General features: G+C 37.6%; 1 pseudogene; it reads left to right on the top strand.

The window, feature by feature from the left end:
* Positions 1-2,178: 2,178 nt before the first annotated feature.
* Positions 2,179-4,510, top strand: LOC137733344 (receptor-like protein 6; annotated as a pseudogene).
* The last annotated feature ends 3,461 nt before the right edge of the window (positions 4,511-7,971 follow it).

Here is a 7,971-nt window from a genome sequence, read left to right as displayed (position 1 = left end):
GGCTTCCTATTGGCCAAATTATGTCATCCGTAGGATGCGCAAGGAAATGATGTTTCCAAGATCTTAATTAGGAGATAATATCTTGTTAATATCTTGGAATGATGATGGGAATATCCATAATTGATTGTGATAGGAATTCCTTACTTGATATGGTTGATCTTCAATTAGGATTAAAGATATGATTTGGTAATTAATTCTATTTTTAATGCCTTTGATTTCTTTCATGCCACGAGTGGGGGAGCTTTGAGTAGTTGTAGTCCATTGATTGAACTTCCAGGGATGCTCAGCTGCACATAGGAATACTTGAGAGCTCTGCCCATTTAATGAGGGCAATCTTATCTTTCTCGAGTTTCAATCCACGGGTCCCTTTCTGAATTTTTGGGATTATTTTTTGTTCCACAAATTGTATCAACAAGAATTAGCTACACTACCTAGAGACATATGTAGTTGGAGGCGGTTTCCCCATGGTTGGGGCCTCAACTCCAAGTCAAAGTATTTTTTTTTTTTTTTAAGAAACAATATTATCTATATTAAGGGGGTGGAGGAGTGGGCTAAGTCTCACAATGGACTAACAATAATGTGGTTCAAATTCACCTTTGGGGAGAATCGAATCTAAAACCTCTCATTTAAAAGTAAAGAGAAATACCACTAGACCGTATTATTAAGTGGCAACTCCAAATCGAAGTATTAATTCTCTCTTCCTTGCTTTCTCTTGAGTTAATGAGATATTTCTTTTCTAATGAGAAAAGGACTTTCAGTTTGAAAAATGCAACATAGACCAAAACCAAAGAACAAGTTGAATTTTCAAACTGCAACACCCGTCAAACTCCAACATGAGAATAGTTGCACTCTTGAGTTAATGAGAAATACCACTACAAGAATTGAAACTGATGACTCTAATGCCTTAATTTGCGGCTGAGAGTTCAAAACTTTCATTCCCTTCACTATCTGGTGGTTTGAGTCTAGGCTTGTAAACGTACAGGTTGGGTTTATTGGGTTTGGGTTAGGTTTCACCTGATTCGTTTAGCTAACGGGTCACTCACACCTGTCCCGTTGAGCTAACGGGTCACTCAAACTCAACCCATTAAGCTAATAGGTCGCCCATTTCACCTGTTAACAAATTTTTTTGTTTTTGTTTTTTTTTTTTTTTTTTGTTCTAATACAAATTACACATATTTTAATCAAGATTTCAAGCATGAAGGTCCAACACATTTAGACACATTTAGAAGTACCCAAATACAAAGTTGATACGTCTTGCAATTGGCCATGCAAATATGATAAAACCTTACAAGAGTGTCAATACAAATATCATAAACCCTTACAGAAGGAACTCATGAGATAAACTATATGTGTTATTTATTTTTTTCTTTTATGGTGCTGCTCATTTGTATAACTTCTAATTTCACGCCACCTCAAAAGTTGAAGAATTGACTTCAAAAATTGACTCACGAATCAATTAGTCAAGAGCATCTTTTACGCATGTAGAAGATATGATGCACTTGTCCCCATTACATCCGTGTCTATCACTTTTTAGAAATTAATTTGCGGAAGAATTTTATACTGATGCCAGTCTATAAATAGTTGTGTCACTTTGCACTCCATACATAGCTAAGAGTGCAAAACAAAAAAAATCAAAAGATTGTTGTTATAGGGTTACTTGATATCTCCATCATTCGCATGGTTTCAAAACTAGTACTAGTTTTGTTGTTGTTTCATCATGTGGTTATTACTACCTCTTCCTACTCTTCGCAGAAGCAGTATCCATCTTGCCCTGATGGGGAGAAGTCCGCCCTGCTGCAATTCAAAGACAGCTTTACTATTGACAAATCTGCTTCTAGATCTACCGATGCTTATCCAAAGGTTTCATCATGGAAACCAGCTGAAGGAGGAAATAGCACCTGCTGCTCATGGGAAGGTGTCGAGTGTGATGAGAAGACGGGTCATGTAATTGGCCTAGATCTTGGTAGCAGCTGTCTCCACGGCTCTATCACCAGCAATAGCAGCCTCTTCCGCCTTGTTCATCTTCAAAGGTTAAACCTCTCTGACAATAACTTCAATTACTCTCAAATTCCTGCTAGCATTAGGAATTTTCCAAGCCTTACTCATCTTGACCTCTCTACCTCTGTCTTTTCTGGTCAAGTCCCTTCTGAACTTTCACTGTTATCCAAGTTGACATACCTTGATCTATCTGGCAATGTAGGTTATTTGTCAGAAGATGAGTATCGTCCCTTGTTGAAACTTGAAGCATCAAGTCTTGGAAGCCTAGTTCAAAACTTAACTAGTTTCGAAGTACTTTCCCTCAGTTTCGTAAACATATCCTCCGCAATTCCTCATTCAATGGCTAATTTATCATCATTGACAGCCCTCAACCTTAAAGGCTGTCACCTGTTTGGTGAATTTCCCGTGAGAATTTTCCAACTACCAAACCTAGAATTTCTTAGTGTGAGATACAACCAAGATCTGACTGGATATTTTCCTGAATTTAATCAAAGCAGTCCTCTCATCTTACTGAAAGTCGGCTTTACTGGCTTTTTTGGAACAATACCCTCTTCAATTCAAAACCTTCATTCACTGCAATACTTCGATGTGGCTCAATGCAATTTTTCGGAAGGGTTGGTTCCATCTTTTCTTGGGAATCTTAGGCAGCTCACTTATCTAGACATTTCAGCCAATAAATTTGGAGGTCTAATTCCTGATTCCTTGGCAAACCTTACCCAACTGGCTACTTTTAGGATTAGTACAAGTCGATTAACTGGTCCAATCCCATCTTGGCTAGGCAACTTTAGCAAACTAGAGTACCTAGATTTTGCTTTTAATAGATTAAATGGTTCAGTTCCTGCGTCATTTTCAAATCTCACAAATCTTCAGATTCTTTATCTACATTCGAATACTCTGAGTGGTGTAGTGCAGTTTCAAATGTTTCAAAATCTACAATTTCTTAACCAACTCCAATTAAGTTGGAACACTATAGAATTTGTCACTGAATCCAGAATTTTGAATTCAACAGTTCAACAGTTCACCGTTCTTGGATTGAGTAATTGCAGCATAGGAGAGTTTCCATCCTTCTTACAATATCAGAAGGGGTTGACGCGTTTGGAAATTTCTGAAAGCAAAATCCGAGGCCAAGTACCAAAATGGATGTGGAATACAAGCTTAGAAACTTTGGTATTCCTAGACATAAGTGGAAACTTCATTTCAGACTAGTTTCCAGTTGTCCTTCCTTGGGTGAACCTGGTAGGCGTAAGGTTTTCGACCAACATGTTTCATGGATCACTACCAATACCTCCACCAACCGTGCTAGAATATGCAGCTACAGACAACAACTTTACTGGAGAAATCTCACTGTTGCTTTGCAATATGAAAAATCTTCAGTACCTTGAGTTGTCGACAAATAAATTGACTGGGATGCTTCCTCAATGTCTCGGAAACTTTAGTGATGAGCTGATTTTTTTAGGTCTTGGAAATAACTTCTTTCATGGAGTTATTCCTCAGACATACAACAACAAAAGCAGTTTGAGGATGATTGACGTGAGTCATAACAAATTGCACGGGCAGTTGCCGAGGTCATTGGTCAATTGTGTGAAGCTTGAGTATCTTGTTTTGTCAAACAATCAATTCAGTGGTGTTTTTCCCATTTGGTTGGGGACTCTTCCAGAGTTAAAACTTTTGGCAATGCGCCATAATGGATTCTACGGTGTGATTGGAAAATCTAGAAAGAATATCGATTTCCCCAAATTACGCATTCTTGATTTGTCTTACAATAATTTTACTGGTGCAGTTCCATCTTTGTTTCCAGATATTATTATAAACAAGTCAGCATATATGTACACAGACGTGATTTATGATGTCAGTGGGCTCAGGATCGATAGAAGTATTGGGTACGCACTCACAATAGCAACAAAAGGTTTGGAGCAATACTACCCAAAGATTCGAGAAGAATTTGCATCCTTCGATATCTCAAGCAACAAATTTGAAGGGAAAATTCCAGATTCATTGGGAATCTTAAGGAGCTTCGGTCGCTGAATCTTTCCCATAACATTCTCACTGGTTCTATCCCTTCATCCTTTGGAAACTTGATGAAGCTTGAATCGTTGGACCTTTCACAAAACAAGCTCTCAGGACATATCCCCCAACAACTGGTGCAACTTAATTTTCTTTCCAGTTTCAATGTGTCTCACAACAATCTCACAGGTTCTATACCACAAGGAACCCAGCTTACTTCTTTGAATGTCACTTCATACGAGGGAAACCCAGGGTTGTGTGGAGATCCATTGCCAAAGAAATGTGGAAATCCTAAGGCCCCTGAACTTCCACCTTCAACCGTCGACGAAGGTGATTCTAGCTCAGAAGGCATATTTGAATTTGATTGGAAAATTGTTTCGGCCGGATGTGGAAGTGGGTTGGTAGTGGGAGTAGTTCTTGCAGATGTTGTGATCACAAGGAGGCCCGACTTGTTTCTTAAGATTGTTGGAATGATCAGGCAAATGATAAGGAAAATTTAGAGTACTAGTGGGGGAAGTAGAAATTCAGTTTGTTACCGTTACACATTTCGCTTGTTTTCTCTGTTCTGGTTTTTTTCCTTCTCTTTCTATATGTTTAGTTATAAGTTTGTATCAGGTTATGTAAGTGTATGTCCCTCCTATTTTCTTGTAATTTCGGTTTCTTTTCTTTCTTCTTTCTTTATTTTGAGGGGTAAGGTTTATGTCCCCCCCTGACTAAGTGTAACTTCTTTTTTTTATTTAATAAAATTTCTCTCGTATTGTTGAGGTTTCTTTTATAAAAATACGATAGAATGTATTGGTGCTTTTTAGCTTTTAGTTGATTGTGTTCAAGTTCAAGACTCAGCCCTATATATCATATTGTTTTTAAGTTATATCAGTTTGCTTGTACCATCGAGTTTCTTTAACAATTAAATGGAGATAGAAAGTAAAGTAAATAAAGATAGTAGAGTGCTGCACGTTTTCATGGATTTGGATTTTTTGAAATTAGAATGAAAGCAGCTATGTTCATTTGGAAGGATTCTTATTCATTCGATTAATTGGAGACAATCTTTTGAATCAAATGAAATCGAAACTTTCCTATACCTTAGTAACTAAGAATACTTTTTAAGAGTAATGTGTATAGCAAGAATTGTCTAAAATTCTAAAACCAGAGCTACGAAATTTGTACAACATTTTGTTCCAATCATCGGAGGGAATGAATGAGAATCGGGGATTACAAGGGAATTGGTTTTGTAGGAACAACTTGTAAACTGAATACATCAGTTGTGCAATAGGCAACAAATGCATAAGGGCTGGTGGACTTGAAGCGCAGAAACAGAAAACATCAATGTCGTTAGCCCTAAAACTTGTGTTATATCATTAATGAAATAATAATGTTATCGTTAATATAAATATCTATCTTATAAATTCTCCTCGATAGTTTCCATGCTCATTGTGACTTAATTTTTCTCTTGTCGTGCAAGGATAATACACTTTTTATTCTTGCAGAAAACATTTTCACACGAAGGATATTATAACTTTGTAAGAGTACTTTTATGTACCATTTTTCAAAATTATTGACATATTTTAACAAGACAATTAATGGGAAAAAAAATTTCATTGGTACATGTGAAGAGGTGAAGGTGAAAGTCCCACATTGGAGAATAACAAAACCTTTCATATTATGGATATATTATAACAAGAAAATTAATGGGAAATAACAAAACCTTTTTGTGTTTTTGTGTGATGAATTCATATTTACAAATAGAGAAATAAGGCTGTCACATAAATGATAGATAAGGTTGATGCGATTTTGCATCTCAACCAAAGCTGCGCAATTTGGATACCTTGACTATTGGTCTACATCTAGCTTTCTCTCCCTTTTAACTATTCTACTTGAATTTCAGCTTATATGGGATCTGGGGCATGCATTTTGCAAATTAAGCTGTGCAGCTTTTGCATTAGTTTTCTCATTCCGTTCCAAGTGGATGAGGTTAGGCCATGATGCCTTCGAAGAATTTGTACTGTCCGGCAAACAAGGGTTTACCTTCAGTTCTGAAATATCCCTTGTTGAGTTCTTAGATGATGCTAACGCATATGTGCTGCCAGTGTCATTAACAAGTTTTGGGTTACCTATTTTCGTAGCTTCAAAACTTGTCAAGGAAAAATATTCTTGTTATTTTCAGAAGTTTCTTTCTATGCCTTTTTCTCTAGCAGTGGGTACAGAGCCATTGGATGGTCTTTTCACTATAAATTCGAACCCATTCCAACTGGAGACATTTGAGAACATTTTGCTAACTTGGGTAACGCAACCTACTGCTCGATTTTTACTAGATGGCATGCATTACCATGGTGTGCTGAACAAGGCATTTCTATCAGCTTCACAGAGGCTTTTGCAAGTTATAGAGGTTATTTCTAAGTACATGAGTCCATTGGTAGCTTCCTATCTTGCTTATGCAAATCAAATCCATGTGGTTCTTGCCTTCTATATTGACAGCATTGGTATAATAACTGATTTTGGCAAGCATTTTGATGGTGATGAGTATGTATCATGGTGCCACTTCAATGCTAAATACAATGTCGACCTCATGGCAGCCTTGTTTATGGCTCATACGACTCATATTCGTTTAATGGAGAGGTACTTTCCAGATCCAACTACCTCATTGCCTCCTGCTCAGGTTCTACCTCCAGTATTTATACTTGTTCTTTGTTTGGTTTCACACTTTCATATGCTTGAATCAGAACATATCTATTTGGGGAAGAGCAATCAGTTTCCTGCTACCGATATTAATTGCATGCATAATTGGTTGAATGGGAATGTTTTGCATGTTGCCACATGGGTTGGGGAAGCTATAGTGTTCTTATCACTACACATATGGAATGAAGTTTTGCGCAGTAATTTTGTTCTAGTTGATCATTTTCATCACCATGGTATATGGAGCGTTACCTTGGCAAATATGAGAGCAGCACTAGATTCTGCAATTTGGTTTTCTGTGTACAAGGGATTTACTATAATTGGTTGGAATCATTTCACTGCTCTAGTTCGTGTGAACATGATCCATATTCTTTATGGGGAAGGAATACAACCCTCACTTTCACGAAGTGTTCGGGGTTCAAACAAGACACAGTGGAAGAGAAATGATTACCTGATTCGCTTTTTCACCTCTTCATATTCCAGAGTAATGAGTCCCCTGTAATATGGTTCTTCAAGAGAGATGTCACTTACAGCTGGGATTAGACCCGTTTGTTCCGTAGTGTACCTGATGACAAACATATTTGGTGGTGTGCCAAATAGAAGTGTGCCAGCTGAGATCTCTTCGAATTCTTTTGGTGTATTGCTGAACAACAATTGGCCTTCACTCCCTAATCTTGAGGTATTCAATGGCTTCGCGACAAGTTATTTTCCATACTATTTTTGGGTCTCCAACCTATTTCCAGAGCATGATGCAGAGGCTTTTGAATATGATGAAGAAACCTGTATTTTGCTTGACCATTCACTGGAGATGTTGCTTGCTATGAAATGGGTGCTATTGGTACAACATACCCTATTTCTTGCCATCTTTAATTCAATCTATCTACCACACGAGTCGGTGGTTGGTGATGCAACAAGGCTGATTGTTCTAGTGTTCAGTGTTGTCAAGATCAGTGTGCTTCAACTATTTTATTCCATCTCAAAGTATTTGGCAAGACTGCCTGATTTCATTTTGGCAGGATCTGAGTTACTGATATTTGTTTTTTGGGTGAACACACCGAAGATGTTTTGGAAGAACATGGTTCGTGATTTAAAGCCCATACAGAAGCTAATACTGAATATGAGTATGGTACACCGTTTGACAAATTGGCTGGCCTCTTTCCAGACTGCTGCATGCTTCTTTCTCGGTTTGAGAGGCTTGAGGACAAGCCTCATCTTAAGGGGCTAGGATTGATGCGACTCTAAGTTATTGGGCTTCTATTAGATTAATTAGACCAGCTATTATTGTTATTAGCTATT

The sequence above is a fragment of the Pyrus communis genome, chromosome 5 (genome assembly GCF_963583255.1).
Source record: "Pyrus communis chromosome 5, drPyrComm1.1, whole genome shotgun sequence".
Taxonomy (NCBI): Eukaryota; Viridiplantae; Streptophyta; class Magnoliopsida; order Rosales; family Rosaceae; genus Pyrus; species Pyrus communis.
This window is presented reverse-complemented; position numbering and strand designations above follow the sequence as displayed.